Source organism: Talpa occidentalis, unplaced genomic scaffold (genome assembly GCF_014898055.3).
Source record: "Talpa occidentalis isolate TD23 unplaced genomic scaffold, MPIMG_talOcc4v2.1 talOcc4.4, whole genome shotgun sequence".
Classification (NCBI taxonomy): domain Eukaryota; kingdom Metazoa; phylum Chordata; class Mammalia; order Eulipotyphla; family Talpidae; genus Talpa; species Talpa occidentalis.
In genome coordinates this window covers 47,825,602-47,843,399 of record NW_023604295.1, presented here as the reverse complement: position 1 = coordinate 47,843,399, position 17,798 = coordinate 47,825,602, and the positions used below count along the sequence as shown (strand labels likewise).

Genomic DNA, 17,798 nt, shown 5'->3' with positions numbered 1-17,798 from the left:
AAGGGATTTTTCTTTATTAATGACCCCTACTGCATTTCTTTAATATAGGAGTTCTGAACTCAAATACTTAGGAGAAAACAAGTTACGATTGCATTATCCTGCAACTCATTACATAGTGCAAATGAAACAGCTTGGAAAAGAGGAAGGGGAGGGATGGGAGTGAGGGAGGGAAGATAAGGAAAAGGAATTAGGTTGATCAAGTGTAAATCTTTTTTCCTTTTTTAATTCTTGGGGACTATGAAGTCCTTGCAAGCACAGCTCGTTTCTGCAGATTATTTTCCAAACGTGTACAAAATGGAACCCAGAGACTCCCTTAAGAACCTGAAGAGATGCAACATTAAAAGTTACAATTATCCAGTAGCAAGGTGTTCCAGCCTTCAGTTGCCAGCCGAAGCTTCCTCTTCTTGTTCCCAAGAGTTAGCAGGATGAAAATGTCCTCCCCGTGATTGTTTTCATTTCTTTTTTGTCAGCATCTGGGCGTGCACGGTTCAGCACCTTGAGGAAATCTGATGTTTTTGCCCACATACATGTGTGAATATAGGCCTTGGAGCACTGGATGAGGTAGTGCAGGTAGTCCCAGAATGTGTGGATCAGGTTGATGATGCTGTCTCAAGCACTGGCGTTGGTGTGGAGAGGGAGCAACACAAAGGTAATGTAGCCAATGTTGTCACCCACAGCAGCGTCAGTGTCCTTCAGCTCTAGAGGGGGTTCCCTGTGGCTGAAGAGCACCTGCGGGGCTGTGTGGCTGGCTCTGCATCCTTCTTTGAACTCCTGCATGAACACCTTCCCATTGTCATCCTTAAAGACTGCACTGAAGACTATCATGCCTCTTTCCTTTTTAGACTCAACATATATGGTCTCATCATCCCTGTAATGGAGAACTGCCCTGTTTTCTCCTTCTTTGCCTTCTTTTTGGAATTGGAAGTATTTTTCAAATACAGATGCAAAACAATTTCATTTCAATATGCCAGCCTGATGCACAATGGAATCCTTGGATGCAGGCAGATTTTCAAGTTTGCACAGCAAAGAGACATGGTATCCTGACTCTGGGTTTACCAAGAAACTCCCACATACTCTATTTAATAACCCATCAGCACCATGTGCTTGAAATTCTTTGTAGAATTCAAAGAAATACTGACCATCACTTTTGTTTTGTCTCCATTAGGATTTGAAATATGATAGAGGACCCCATCAAAATCTGCAAATGTTACTTCTACTGCTTCTGGTTTGTTTCCCGCAGCTGCGTTTTCGAACTTGAATGCGAGTGTCTTCTTGATGCTATGATTGTTCACCTGCAGCAGGATCAGGGTGGCTGCTGGCCCCCGAAGCCTGAACCCACCTGCCAAGCCACCACGGCTACTGCCGCCTCACTGACCAGGACCTTTATCTATGAGAATGCCACACTTTAAACCAAATTTTATTGATTTGTCATGTATTTACAAAACTGTGTAAGTTTGGGAGAATAACTCCAGGCCTCAACATGTAGCCATGTTTCACTAGCTCCCCACCAATCCCCCCTGGCAATACACTGTCACATCGTGTCCTCAATTCCACTTCCCTCCCCCTTCCTCTGGTAACCACCATATTTTTCACAGAATCTAGAGTTATATTTTGTTGTATTTTCTAAATATACACAGATGGCCCACAGACACATGAAAAATTGTTCAACATCTCTTATTATAAATGAAATGTAAATCAAAACCACAATGAACTATCACCTCATCCCTGTAAGAATGGCCCACATGAAAAAAGAATAAAATCAACACATGTTGGTGAGGTTATAGACAAAAAGTAACATCCACTTATTGTGGTAAGAATGCAAAATTGGTGCCGCTTCTGTGGAAAACATTATGGAGATTCCTTAAAATAAAACACTAAAAATGGAAATACCATATGATACAGCAAGTTCTACCTCTACGTATTTATCCAAAGAAAATGATAACATTAATACAAAAAAATTTATGCACACCTATTTAACAGCAGCATTATTCACAATAGCCAACCTAAATGTCCATCAACAAACAACTGGATAAAGAAATTGTGGTATATATATTCCTCTCCGTACAAGATGGCAAACTGGCAGAATCCTGAAATTGCCTCTTTCCCCAGAGGAACAGCCAGCCGGCAACGATCTCATCCTTTTATAAAGAATGGAAGATTCCAGGATCAGAGTCTCTATTGGGAAAAGAAACAGAAAACATCTAAAAGGTCAGGAAAGGCTAAGGCACAGACCCACCAGAGACTATGTTAGAGAAATGGGTCTCGAGGTTGGGAGGAACATCAGGACACAGGAATCTCCCCCTCATGCTTTTGCTGGGTACCCCAGGAAATTAAAATCTTGCTGATGGGGAGTTTCAGTTTTCAGTTCTGCACATAAGGAGTTTGGAAAGCATCACTGTCCAAATACATAAAACAATGAATAGACTGAAAATCAACAATACTTGAATCCATTACGAAGGGGAAGACATAGGGAAAACTGCTGTCAAGAATGGAAAGAACAATAGGCAAATACATGAAGCTGCAGATTATTGGATAACCAGAACAAACACTTGAAGGAGAAACAGCCTCTGGAAGCAGCACCAAGGTAGGAATAGATGAATTGGAATTGATGAATTACTGGACCATCAACATGGAGAACTCTGAATATCACAAACACCAGGGAGAACTAGTCATGCAGGGGCCACAATATTGTAAGATTTAACTCCAGGAGATAACCAAATTCCTATGGCATTGAATATCAGAGAAAAATCTCTTCCTGCTTTCAGCAGGGAGAGTGGTGAAAAACAACATTTGGAAATATGCGAAGCTACTCTTCTTCTCAACAAGCCTTTCCCCAAGGGAAAACAGTATATGAAATATAATATTAGCTAAAAAAGAAGCTGATTAAGACTTTGGGTTTCTGGTTCCACCTAAAAGAAGCTTGGAAGCTGCAACTTTGTCCTAACGGCAGATAAGTTAAGCAGACCTATAAAATCAACAACTCTCCTTAAGAGAGGGGAGAATGCAGGGAAAAATGCTGCCTCAAGAATGAAGACAGGGCCTCCCTGGTGGCGCAAGGGGTTGAGCACCGCACTACGAAGTAGTCTGCAGCCTCTGCTGACTACGAAGTAGTCTGCAGCCTCTGCTGAGCAAGTTCGATCCCCAGACAGCGAGGGAGCAACCCACATGATGCAGCAGACCTCTCCTGTCTCACCCGCTGCTCCCCTCAGCAGTGTATTTCAGTCGGTCTGCCTGTTCTATTCCCCACTCTGTCTCTCCTCTTACCCCCACCCCACATCTCTGGCCTGTGCCCCAGCTCTTGTACGTATAAATAAATAAATCTTTAAAAAGAAAAAAAAGAATGAAGACAGACAGATGAATGCAGGGAAGCACAGCTTACCATAGCAAAGGCTCACTTCCTGGAAATGCCAAAGGAACCAGAGCCAGGTTAGTAAAATAAATTGATGAACCCTTGGAGGCTGATTGCAAACAACCTTAAGAGTTGAAATTCCAAGGGACATAGTCATGGAGGGTTCCAAAAATATCATAAAATTTGCTTCCCAGAGATTTACCAGGTTCCTACAGCGGGGGGTAAGGGGTGGGGGGAAATCCCTTCCTGCTTCTAGGCCAGGCAAGGGGGAAATAATCATTTTTAAAATACTCCATTTTTTGGGCCTCCTTGGTGGTGCAGGCGGTTGAGCGCAGCACTGTGAAGCTGTCTGCAGCCTTTGCAGTGCTGGTTCAATCCCCGCTGGCCTCGGAGCAAGCCACATGGCGAGCAGACCTCTCCTATCTTGCCCACTGCTCCCTTCAGCAGTGTATTTCATCAGTCTGCCTGTTCTGTTCCCCGCTCAGTCTCTGGTGAATCCTCTCACCCTCCTGTGTATCTGGACTGTACCCCAGCTCTTGTATAAATAAAAATAAATCTTAAAAAAAAAACAAACTCCATTTTTTAAGTACTCTATTCTTCCAAAAGAGCCTGCCCTCTGGAGAAACTAGTTAAATATACACTAACTGAACTGTGGAAGGGAAATATCTAATTGGAGTCCATTCTAATCAAAGCATTCCTCCTAAGCAGGGAGGAAAAAAACCTGAGACCCACTTATGAAGTTTGTAATCCAGAATCATAAACTCACTGAAAGATTGAGATTTAATCACAAGAGTATAAAATGCTTTCCCTTCCCCCAAACCCCAACACCATATTACTAAAAGTCTAGTAATAGTGGTATTTTTGTTTTTTTAATCAATATCTCATGTTCAGCTATCAATAAAAAAAATTAAAAAAACTACCAAAAGGCAAAATCACAATTTGAAGAGATAGTGCAAGGATGAGAACCAGACATGGCCAGAGGTATTAGGAATATCTGACTTGAATTTTAAAACAATTATGATTAATATGCTAAGGATGCTATGGATAAAGCATGCAAGAACATATGGGCAATGTAAGCAAAAAAATGAAAATTATAGAAATGCTAGTGATCAAAAATACTAAAAAATAAATGAAGAATGACTTTGATTGGCTTATTATTAGACTAGCCATAAAATCTCTGAGGTAAAGTATATGTCAATAAAAATCAAGAAAACCAAAACACATAGAATGGATTACTTCATCCACCAACACCACATACTTTCTTCTCAAGGTCACATAGGATATTCACAAAGAACAGGTCATCACAATTTGTGGCATAAAATACATCTTAAGAAGTTTAAAATAAAAGAAATCCTATAACATCTGCACTCATACCATAGTGGAATCAAACTATAAATCAATAATAGAAAGTAAACTGGAAACTCCCCAAATATGTAGAGTTTAAATAAGATACTTCTAAATAATAACCCTTGGATCAAAGAAGAAAACTTGAGAAATCTAAAAAATATCTTGAGCGAAATGAATATTAAAGCAAAAGCTATCAAAATTTTACATGCTTTTGTGGTAAAGAGTTTAATTACTCATTTTTTTTTTAACTTGGCCAATTAGTTGGCTTTGCCAATAAGACATTAGCATATGAGACATAAGCAAAAAGTTGTAATATGTTTACATGTTTGAGTTTGCTTCCTGAACCCTTGTTTTTAGTCATAAGAAATTCATGCCTCAGACAGTTTCTGGTCCAAAAAGAATGAGAATGCCACTGTGGAAGTCTGAATTTAATCTGAAACCTGGGACCAAACTCAGTCTAGATCGACTGAAATGCAGACAGTCCACAGTTGCTTGGATAAAGAAATATGCGTATTGTTGTGAGTGAATGGGGTCGTTGATCATGCAGCCTCATTCTGACAATTGCTATTAAGGAGAGTTGCTATAATACAGACCTAAAATCAGTGTCGGTGGTTGGGAACTGGGCAGGAGATTGCAAGCTCATTGCAGTTGAAGGCTAGAAAAATTATGAGAAAACTTAAAAGAAGTAGGAAAATTGTCAACCTGTGCCAGAAAGTCACTAAATATTTGGTAAAACTGTTACTTGGAAATGAGTAACAGAATATATACCTAGTAACCTTGCACGTTGGTTGAGGAAATTTTGAGGTAGACTTTTGAGATTCCAAGGTTGCCAATGCAGGCTATATTTAATAAACTATAAATCAGGAAAAAGGCTGGACAGGGTGAAAACAGAATTGAAAGGAAATATGAGGAACTCAGAAACAGTGAGATTGCAAAATTATAAATCTAAACTGTTTTTCATGATCTTTAAATATATGGTTATTAAGAACCATGTCAAAGGGAAGAATAATTCTTGAAACTTTTAGTAAGATATAAGCTTCAGAATATGACAAAATTGAGTGACTATACTACCCTTTTTAAACCTAAGAAAGGATTAAATAAACACCTACTGTAGCTCTTCAGATTTCTTCTGCTGGAAAAAAAAAGGTAGAGGGCTCCTAGTATGCTTATCATGTGTAGTATCTTAGATGTCTGACATACCCTGGAAAACTGTAATTGCAGTGAAAATGAAAGACATGTTGCAGGGAGAAAAAAGAAACTGTGGTTGTAGTTTTTGCAATATACATTGACTAGAATCAAAGAAATAACAATTATAGATTTTGAGAGTTATATTGGCAAAATATCTCTAGTCTGGACTAAAAGAGTTAAAAATTAGTCAAGGTATAAAAAGACTTTTGAGTCTGCTACTTTCACCATGAGAAAGCAAGTTAAAAAACCTCTGTTCAGAAGAAAAGCTTTCTCTATTGAGTACTTCAGAAGTGATCGAAGATATTTCTGTAAAAGGAAAGCCCTCCTAGAGGACAGAAAAGGAGCTAGGGAGAGCAATGGACCAGGGGGAACCATTCCCAGAGAACAGGGAGGGGCCTAATCAAAGGGCAATGCCTGTTCTTAGAAATAGGTGCTGAGCAATATTTATCCATTAGGAGAACAAAATTCCCATGGACCATTAGTCAATGTGCATCCCACTATTACTCATTTTGAATGGGAATGTTTATAATTTTTCCCATCCTTGTTATGTCACTCTACTTTGAATTCTGTTGAACTGTTACTCAGTTCATAGATTTCTGAATCACAAGTAATTACATCTGGGACTTTGTATTTACTACCCTGATTGGATGAAATTTGGGAGTCTTTGCATAGGGATGAGAATATTTTACATATAAATCCCAATGACATTAGAGAAACTATGAACAGTCAAGTCATATTCTCAATGCTTAACTCTCCTGAAGAGATATCTTATATCTATTTGTCTATCTGTCGATCTATCTATTTATCCACTCCTGTCATGGTGAAGGAACTGAACTAAAAAAATATGACTTGAGGCTTGATCGCCAAGACTTGCTTTGACCATAAGATGTGAATTGATGTGACACCAACAAAGGCTTAAAAAGTTCTTTGGCAATTAAACTTGCATTCTTGCACTCCTGCTTTTGACAGGTGAAGAATATGCCTTTGATAGCTGTGGGTTTCAAAAAGAAAGAAAAGATTGAATTTCCTGATATAAGAAAATAGTGTATATATTTCAAGAAAAACCAGAGGTTCCAAACAAAAGTGAAGAAGCATAATAGAAGAATGTTTTCCAGAAATGTAATAACATCTAAATATACAAGTTAAAAGTCTATACTGCTTTAAGTAAAAGTTTAAGTCAAAATCTCAAAGAAGTGATGTTCTTGTGAATTTACTGAATGCAGTGCAAATTTATATCTTATTCTGAATAAAACAATACTCAATTTATTGAAATATCCTTTTCCATATCAATACTAGTGAGGATTTTCCACCATAGTGCCTTCTATGATCCATGCAGAGAAGATCACAGAGCTAGTTCAGAGTATGTAATTTCTCTGACTACTGGATAGTTTGTGTGGGAGGTGATCCTCAAACCAATCAGAGACCTTATGACATTTTAAAAGTGGAGCTGGGAGAGAATGCTTTTCCTTTTTCTGTTGCTGAAAGTTCAGAATATGTATCTGGAACAATTTAAAATCATATCCTCAATTTTCTTCAATTTCTCTCCTCTACAAGTCTTTAATTGGAAATAATATAGTCAACAAAGACATAGAGTACAGAATGGAAAGTAAGAAAGACTTGACTGCATCTGTGTCCTTATTTCAGTCATCCTTAGTGGTGGTGTTACTACTCCCCATCCACACTACTACATATATGTGAACTATCAAATCACTTTTTCTCAGCATGCCAGTTCAAATTTACTTTCTGTCATTTTCACTGAAAGTTTTCTGATTCATGCACTGGATTTCAATTTATAGAATAAAGCCCTATGGCATTCCGGTAGGGAAAAAAATAGCACTTCACTTATCAAGAGTAAAAACATGTCCTCAGACTTTTTGACATTAACATTTTCTTCCAAGTAGACTTAAGAATAAATGTAGAAGTTTTCAATTCTGAGTGGATAGAGGAAAAATTCTTAATCAAATGTTTGTTTATTTAAATAACCTGGAATGCTAAAAGATAAAACTGGCATTCTTAAACATTCAAATAATCAGGAATTATTGCAACATGATTCCTTAAGAATCAACTTGTTGAAGGAATCTAACTAGACAAAGATTGGATCAAATGAAGAATGTGGGAGTAGAGACACCATCAAATGAAAAGGACTGAAAATAAAAACTGAATATCATGGATTATGAAATTTTTTATGGCAAAATAAATGTGAGTTGTTTTTAAAGAAAAGGAAGGAAAAGATAAGCACACAGAGGAAAAAATACTCCATGTGAAAATAATAATACAACAGCAATAGATTATACTAAAATTTCAGCACTACAATAAAAGTTAATGGGTAGAAGTGGAGAATAGGTGAGGATGAGAACTAATTTCCTCTTCTTTTAGATAAGAAATTAAATATGTAATGCTACACTTTTTAAATTCATAAATGTAAAATAAATATCTTATTTAAAATATAACACAATCATTAAAAGATGTAATAAGAAAAATAAAATGCAATTTTCAAGGTGACAGGAGGAAGAAAACATCACATGAATGTGGAGAAAAATAAAAAGAGGAAGTTATGTTAAAAATAAAACTTAAAAACAAAATAATTGTCAATTGAGGTAAATATTGAGATAAACTCCACTATGAAAATAAACAGTTGATATTAACCAAAAAACAGAGACAGAACTGTAAGTCACATCCAAAAAATAGATTTAAGATAAATAAATAAAATATTGGACATAAAAGAGTGACAAATAGAACAGGCAAATGTTATTACACAGAAAGCTCATATCTTCATAGTTACATCAAACAAGTTTGATTCAAGACATTAATACATTCAATGTGACAAAGGGGAACATTTTCAATAAAAGAGAATATAAACAACAGTATGTTACTACCATTTTTCTATAAGCCACAAATTAACATCAAAATGCAAAGCCAAGACTACAGCAAATACAAGGAGAAATCAAAGGGTAGAAAATAATCACAGGACATTTAAATGTTCTTTCCTCAGTTTATAATAAAAATATGTAAAAGTTTAAATAATATATTAATATAATATATATGAATCTGTGATGAATAGGGTATAATATCCTCAAAGAACACAAAATTCTATTACATATTAATCTATACAAATGTTGTTATTTAGCAATAAGTTTGAAGTTCTAGTTTATACATTCACTCTGGAGAAGTAGACATATATGTATATATGTGTACCTATTTAATATATATTCTGAATATGAAATTTTGCCTCATATTTAATATTAACATTAATATTTATATTTATAATGTTAATATTACAACTGGGAAAATGAAGAGAAGTCACTGAAAAAATCAGTAGGAAAAATTCAGTAAGGTGAATGGGCACAAAATTAATGTACAAATACTAATAACCATTTTGTCACAAAATATGTCAGAAGTTTTCATATAGTTACAGCAATAAAAATATAAAGGCCTCCTTGGTGGTGCAGGTGGTTGAATGCAACGCTGTGAAGCTGTTCACAGCCTCTGCAGTGCTGTTTCGATCCCCATCTGCCTTGGAGCAACCCACATGGTGCGGCAGACCTCTCCTGTCTTGCCAGCTGCTCCCCTCAGCAGTGTATTTCGTCTGTCTGCCTGTTCCGTTCCCCTTCTGTCTCTGGTGAATCCTTTCATCTTCCCGTGCATCTGGCCTACATAAATAAAATAAATCTTAAAAAATAAATAAAAATAAAAATATAAAACTATGAATAAATTTGCATAGTATTTGAAATGATAATACAGGAAAAATTAAATGATCAAAGTACATAAGGAGTGACTTAAATGAATATAAAAATATACTGATATCTAGGTAGAAAATAAAACTGGAAATGTTCAACATTTTAAAACTATCCATCCTTCTCAAATTTATCTACAAATTCAAGTGGTCTCCATAAAAATATTAACAAATTTTCTTAACTTGGAATTTGAAAAGAAGTCAATACTAAATTTAAAATGGAAAAATTACCAGTAATTTCTTCAAAAAGAGAAATAAGAAACAGAGTACCCTTAAAATTAGTAAAATTTAAAATGAGTCAATACTAGCAAAGTAGACTAGCAAATACTAAATAACAGCAAGAGATTTTAAATCTCTTTCTTTCTTCTTTTTTAAAGATTTATTTATTTATTTATACAAGAACCGGGGTACAGGCCAGATGTGCGGGAGGGTGAGAGGATTTACCAGAGACAGAGCGGGGAACAGAACAGGCAGACTGATGAAATATACTGCTGAGGGGAGCAGTGGATGAGTCAGGAGAGGTCTGCCACGCCATGTGTGACCCTCTCCAGTCGGCCGGGATCGAACCAGCGCTGCAGAGGCTGCGGACAGCTTCACAGCGTGGCACTCATCCGCCTGCGCCACCAGGGGAGGCCCTTAAGTCTCTTTCTTACCAGTGTATGATTTGACAAGTCAGTGGACTATCTTATGACTTCTTGTTGGTTCCCAAACTGGCCCCCTACGCTGAGGGCAAGCAAAAATCACTCCATATTAGTAGGTGATCAGTTTAATAAACAAGGGAACTTACCTTGGAGACTTGTCTTGGGCAGCTGTGGGACAGATGTATCTCTGCCTCTGCCTACCAGAATTACATATACTGCCAGAATGCCTCAACAGCACATTACTCTCTCATGACTGTGTTCCTGGGGCATTTTCCAGGGCAGGACAGGCAAGTGGAATGCACATTGCAAGGTTGGGGGTAGAGTAAAGAGCCTCAAATTGCCTGGGTTCTGCTGAGAGGGTCAGTTGATGGTCATGTCCTCTTGATGACTTCCTCCAACTTCATTCATTTCCTCTAGAAATGACTTAAAATTAAAGAAATTTAATATATAATAAAGTGGGAGAATACACACACATACACATAAAGATACAAACACACAATGTTAAATGTTTTTCATGGTACTAATTTCACGGTACCAATAAAGTGGGGTTCAGATATACTCTTGGTTCAGTTTACAGTAAAATAAATTTGCGATCCAGTAAACATTGAAAATCTTAATATAAAAGTAGGGTAAGTATATTATCATAAAACATGGGAGACTTTGTTTTTAAATACAGAGGGGAAAACAATCCTGAACAGGACTTCATAAAGATTAGAAATCTCTATAGGAAAGAAAGAACTTATTTGTAGCACTTTTGATTAAGGGAACATTTCTTTAATACAAAGATTTTTTTCTTTTTTTTAAAGATTTATTTATGCATACAAGAACTGGGGTACAGGACAGAGGTGTGGGGGGGAGGTGAGAGGATTCACCAGAGACAGAGTGGGGAACAGAACAGGCAGATTGACTGAAATAAAAAGCTGAGGGGAGCAGCGGGCAAGTCAGGAGAGGTCTGCTGCGCCATGTGGTATCTCCCTGGCAGTGATTGAACTTGTGCTGCAGTGGCTATGGATAGCTTCATAGGTTGAGGCTTAACCCCTTACAGGAAGGCCCAATACAAAAATTTTAAACATGAAAAAGAGAAGAGGACTAGTCAACAATAAAAATGTACACAGAGCACAAAGAGGTAGTTGATAGAAATGTACTTATCTGAAAAGGTGCTCAACCTCATTCCTACTTTAAAATAAATTATTTTAGGTGATTACTACTTTGCTTATTAGGTTGAAATGATTAAAACAATATAATAATATTGACAAAATTTTGGGTTAGAAATATATACTCTCCTATATTATTGGGGAGAATGTTAATTTGAAAACCTTTTTGTAAGGCTATTTAGTAATGTCTATCACAAATTTAAAGGCATGTACCTTAGCGCAGGAATTTCTCTTCCAGGAACATTTTCTCAAACTACAAAAGTGTCTACAAGAAAAACACAAGAATGTTCATTATTGCATTGTTTATAAGAATAAAAACCCTTCAATATTTATCAAGAAGGAACTGACAGAAAAAGGAACACTGTGTGTTGTTGGAAATATTTGCTAGTCTGTCCCTTATGGAAAACAATATGGATGTTTGTCAAAACATTAAATAGTGGTCTACCATATGATCCAGAATTCTCTCCTATACGCATCTTCTTGATTGAAACTTATATTAATGGGTGCATAGGTTGTTTCATAGCCTAGCAATAGTAAATAATGCTTCAATCAACACCTCAGAGTATATAATTTTTGATAAGTTTTGATAAATGCAAATACCAATATAACCACTAACACCACTGAGACAAAATATTTTCCCATATCCCAAGGCAATTCCCTACTAACACTTGCTTTCAATCCTTACATTTCACAGGTATGTGTCATTCTGATTTCTATCATCAAAGATTAGATTGGCTTTTTATTAAACTTTTTATAAATAGAATACATATGTATTATTTTGTTTTGGGATTTTCCTACCTCAATATAATAATTTTCCAATTCATCCATATTGTTGCATATATCTGTAGTTTTAGTTTCAGTTTTCTCTTTGGTAGTACCCCAATACGTGACTATATTCTTTTTTTATTATTATAATTTTATTTTACTTTTTAAAATAAATTTTATTTTTATATTCCCCATACAATTGCAACCCCCTTATTTTGACCCCAGTCCCTCCCCTCCCCCCTTACCCCCCATAGAGTGTCTCTGGTTCATAGTTTTTTGTTGATTTTGATTTTCACTTTCTTATAGTTATTCATTTTCCTGGTCCCTTATTTAAGTTTTCTAGATTCCTGCTATGAGTGAGACCATCCGGTATTTTTCTTTTTCTTTCTGGCTTATTTCACTGAGCATGATCCCTTCCAGCACCATCCATGTTGCTGCAAATTGCATGTGTTTATCTTTTTTGAATGCTGAGTAATATTCCATGGTGTATATGTACCACATCTTCTTGATCCAGTCATCTATTTTTGGGCATTTGGGTTGTTTCCAAAGCTTAGCTATTGTAAACAGTGCTGCTAAACAGCTGTGACTACATCAAATTAAAGAGCTTCTGCACAGCAAAAGAGACAATAACAAAAACAAAGAGAAACCCCACCAACTGGGAGAACATTTTTGCACACAACACTAATGATAAAGGACTGATCACAAAAATCTGCAAAGAGCTGATGAGACTCAACAACAAAGAAAATACGTGACTATATTCTACGCTGTTTATCCATTCTTCTATTAGAAACATTGGTTGTTGAAATTTTGGATCACCTATGAATAAAGATGCATAATAAAAACATTATATACATGTCTTTTATGACTATGTGTTTTTATTTCATATTGTTTACTTAGAAATGAAGTGAAATTACTAGATATTTGAGAGATATGCATTCCACAGCAATATATACGGATATATACGGATTCCAGTTCTTTACTTGTCAACATTTACTGTTATGGGTTTTGTTTTTTCTTATTATTTGTTGCTTGATTTTTAGTTATTTTACTGAGTATGAAATTGCATCTTGTAGTTTCAATGTGCATTTTCCCTGTTGACTAATTAGCTTGAAACTATTTCATGTGCTTTCTGGTCATTAAAGTAATTACTTTTGCAATGTTTGTTTAATTCTTTTGGCCATTTTTATTGGGTTCTCTTTTGTCATCATTTTTATAGGAGTTCTTAACATTCTGGATATATTATTATAGAGAGATGTATTAGAAATATTTACTCCTGAAGTAATTGTAGTTTTGTGCTACCGTAAATACTTCAGCTATGAAGATTTGGATAGAAATGTTTGTGTGAATATTGCTTTCATTTCTGTTCGGTAAATATGTAGGAGTAGGATTTCTGGGTCACATGGGAGGTTTATATTTAAGTTCCTAAGATACTACCATGCTATATGTTAGAACTCCATGTTTTTTCCACTGGGGTTCTAACATTTTGCATACTCACTAAGAAGTGATAAAAGTTCCAATTTTTTCACTTTTTCTTGCCACTTGGTATTGTCAGTTCTTTTGACTGTAGCCTAGTCTGGAATGACCTAATAGCTGACTGGAAATGAATAGCTGTCTCTGCCTTTGCATATGGCTAATGACTGGAATACCTTATCATGTGCCTATGCCACTGATGTTATCTTCTATTGTGAAATGTCTGCTTAAATCAGCTGCCTATTTTGATGGCATTGTTTATCATTTTGTTGAGTTGAAGTATATATTCTTTATGTGTTTCTGATTCAAGCCCTTTGCTTTGCTGGTTTTTTGGTGGCTTTTTTTTTTTTTTACATATTAGAACTGATGTGTAGACCAGAAGTGTGAGGGTAAAGGAGGGTGAAAGTATTCACCAGAGACAGAATGGGGAGCAGAACAGGTGGATTTACCGAAATACACCACTAGGGGAGCAGTGGGCAAGACAGGAAGTATGCTGTGCCATACATGGGTTAGCACCCTGTCCAGAGAGGCTTCTTGAATCAAGCCCTTTGTGATAAAAAAGATTTGTGAATATTTTGTTTTATTTCACAGTTTTACCTTTTTATTTTCATAATTGCCTTTAAAATAGCATTTTTTTCACTTTGATCAAGTTCATTTTTTTCTTTTATAGATCATGTTTTTGTGTAATGGCTTAGAAGCTTGTATCTTTTTTATTTATCTTGACATGCATCATCAGTGCACAGGTCATGTAAAGAATTTCTAAGTTATGCTTGTGTATTAGGTTTTTTTAGTATGATTGTAAATGAAGTTTATTTTGAAAATTTATTGTATATACAAGTTTTAGCAAGAATGTAAAATACAACTGATATAGCTAAACTAATCTTGCATATACCATCTTGATGTGAATATGTCAAGCCCCAGCAGTATTTTTCTATTTATGCAATCATGCGTTAGGTTAACCCATTTTATGTATTGTTTGACATAGTTTACTAAAATTTTGCTGTGGATTTTCACACCTGAGTTCATGGGGGATATATATCTATAGTGTTCTTTTATTGTGATGCTTTTGTATCAGTATAATACAGCTCTCAAGATGTGAGTTGGGGAATTATGCCTCCCCTTCTGTTTCTGCAAGTTTTTGTATGATTGTTTTTATTGCTTTAACTAACAGACAGAATTAACCACCAAAGCAATATCTCCTAGAAGTTATTATTGGGGTATGCATTTTAACTATGAATTCAGTTTCTTTATAGATGTAGGACTATGCAGATTTTTTTCAACATTTTCTTGGGCCACATTTATTCTTAAGTTCTTCAAGGAAGTTTCATTTCATCTAGATCAAAATTTTTTGGTCATAATGTTGTTTATACTATTTCTTTTATACTGTTTTGTCTCTGTAATATCTCTAGTAATATACTGTCACTTATAATGTTAGTAATTTGTGTCTTCAAACTTCTTTCCTGGATCAGACTGCCCAGAGGCTCATTTTTTTTTTTTTTTTTTTGTGGGACCCTCCCCGGCGGCCAGGGAACGAACCTGCGCTGCAGAGGCTGCGGGCAGCCTTGCAGCCCAGCGCGCTCAATGGCTGCACCACCGGGGGAGGCCCCCCAGAGGCTCATTTTATTGACTTCATAGAACAAACTTTAGGTTTTATATATTTTTCTGTTTTTTGTTTAATTGATTTCTGCTCTTGATCAGTTCTTCTCACTGAATTTTTGTTTACTCTACTCTTTATTGTATAACTTAAGTAGAATTGTGATGACTGATTTAGGTCTTTCATTTAGAAAAATGATACATTAGAAAATGTATTATAATACTTAAAGTAATGACTCCTTTTAAACACTTTGTTAGCTGCATCTCACAAATTTCACAGACTGTATTTTCATTATCAGAAAACTTTTTTCATTTTCCCTTGTAATTTTTGACCCATAAGTTGTTTTAGAAGTATATTATTTATTTTACAAATATTGATTGATTTTCTACCTATTTTATTAAATTCTTCTTTAATTGTGGTCAGAGAATGAATGGTAAAACATGTCAGTTTTTTGTAGTTTCTTAAGACTTTATGACACAGCATACAATCTATCTACATAAGCCATAGCTCCTTAAATAAAAAATATATAATTGCTGACAGTAATGTTATAAAAATATCAACTAATTTAAATTTAAGTGGTGAATTTTTTCAAATTTTCTATATAATGATTTTCAATATACTTCTCTTAATTACTGAGAGTGGAAGGTAGAGGTACTCAATTATTTTGTATGTTTTCCTTTCAAACCTCTCAGATTTGGTTTATTTTGAAGCTCTGTAATTGGGAACATAAACATTTTAATGATTTAAGTCTTCTTAATGAGCTTATCCTTTTACACTTTTATCAGATTTTCTTTATTATCTATCAATATTTCTTGTCCTAAAGTCAACTTCGCCTTATTTTAAGATATAGTTACTCTAGTTATCTTAATGGTTATTCTCTATGGTATATATATTTTCCTGCAATCTGTGTTCTCATTCTTAAAGTGCAATTTATGAAGACAGAATATATTTAAGTCTTGCTTGTTATTAATTCTAATACTCTCTTTTTTATTAAAAATTTTAGTCTATTGATATTTAATGTAATTGAAATGTTTTCTGAGGATTCTGTTTTATATTCAATAATGACTTGCCGACCATACATCTTTGCTTTTTTTTTTATTTTATTTTTTAACAATGTTAAGTTGTTACAGTGGCATTAACAGAGATCCTGCTATGGAGATATTATGTTCTTTCATAGAGTTGAGAACCTTAGTCACATTTAGAAAATTTAAAACTGAATAAAAGTGCAGTATTTAAGGAAGAGGTAAGTTTTGATTTTCATTGGCATTGTGGCAGTTCTTAATGACAAATCTGTAAAGTAGAGGTAGTAGCTTTCAAATGAAATAAGTGCAGATTAGCATTTCAGAATTTGACAGGGGAACAAGAAAACATAAAAAAATTGGAGCAGGTCTGATTTGATTCTTATGCTTATGGATTCCCAAGAAACATAGATTTGGGAGGTGACTCCAAGAAAATAATGTGTGGTCAATAACTCTCTGGAAATTTTGCTTCACTGAAACTTTTTATTTGTAACCTTAGGCCTGTTTCCTAAGCTATCAATGAGTATGAAGTTGGAAGGCATAGGGACATTGGAACATTAAAGTTCTATTTGGCAGTAATAAAGAATGTTTGGAAAATAAAACTGCTTGTCAAAAGAAACTGCAGGCTCTCTTCTTGGCCAAACCTCACACACAGTAAAAACTGTAACACTGGGAACACACAAATACCATTTCTTATATTACAATTTTTTTAAAAGATTTATTTATTTATTCATTTATACAAGCACTAGGCACAGTCAGAAGCGCGGATGGTGAGAGAATTCACCAGAGCCAGAGCGGGGAGCAGAGCAGGCAGAAGGACCTAAGTACACTGCTGAGGAGAGCAGCAGGAGGCAGGAGAGGTCTGTGCGCCATGTGGGACCCTCCTCTGGTGGCAGGGGAGCACCCGGGGATGGAACCAGCACTGCAGAAGCTGCGGGCAGCTTTGCAACCCAGTGCTCAACCGCTGTGCCACCAGGGAGGCCCTATTACAATTTTTTTTTATACTTCCTGGTAAAGAGTGCTTTTGATTAATTACTTTTTGTCTTATCTGAATAATTTTTTTTTCCAAATGACCAGCAGGATATGACTATAAATCCCCACCCAATAAAAGAAAACATACTGATTATGATTTTTTTCTTAGGATGTGAGTTATATTCTCTGTTTAAGATTCAATCCTAAAACTGTAAAACTTCTTTGTGAAATTCTGCACTATACCTAAATTCCATATGTAGTCTGTTATGTTTCTTTTTAATTCTTCATCCCCATACACACCTTAAAATTATGACATTTTCTGCTTTACCTTCTCTCTATGTATCTACTACATTGCTTATTTCCTGGCCAATAATACAATGGACACATACCCATCAAGTTCATACTCATTTCCTTATGTGTCCCTCTGTTCACATTTATTTTCTAACTCTTTAGTCTGGGTGAAAAGAAAATACCAAAGGATCCCTTATACTTTTTTTTCTTTAAGCCTTGCAGAATATATATTTCTTGTTTCCATTATTCTACTCCCAACTTGTTTCACTTAGCAC

General features: G+C 35.4%; 1 long non-coding RNA gene and 1 pseudogene across 1 annotated transcript in view; both read right to left on the bottom strand.

The window, feature by feature from the left end:
• Positions 1–317: 317 nt before the first annotated feature.
• Positions 318–2,451, bottom strand: LOC119258116 (actin-related protein 2/3 complex subunit 2-like; annotated as a pseudogene).
• A 7,970-nt stretch (positions 2,452–10,421) lies between these two features.
• The window catches only part of LOC129146828 (uncharacterized), a 62,134-nt gene continuing 54,757 nt past the window's right edge, over positions 10,422–17,798 (bottom strand). Inside the window, exons 2-3 of the long non-coding RNA XR_008554094.1 lie at positions 11,626–11,677; positions 10,422–10,681 (exon numbers count right to left, since the gene is read on the bottom strand). This is a non-coding gene — a long non-coding RNA (uncharacterized LOC129146828). The remainder of the gene's footprint in view (positions 10,682–11,625; positions 11,678–17,798) is intronic.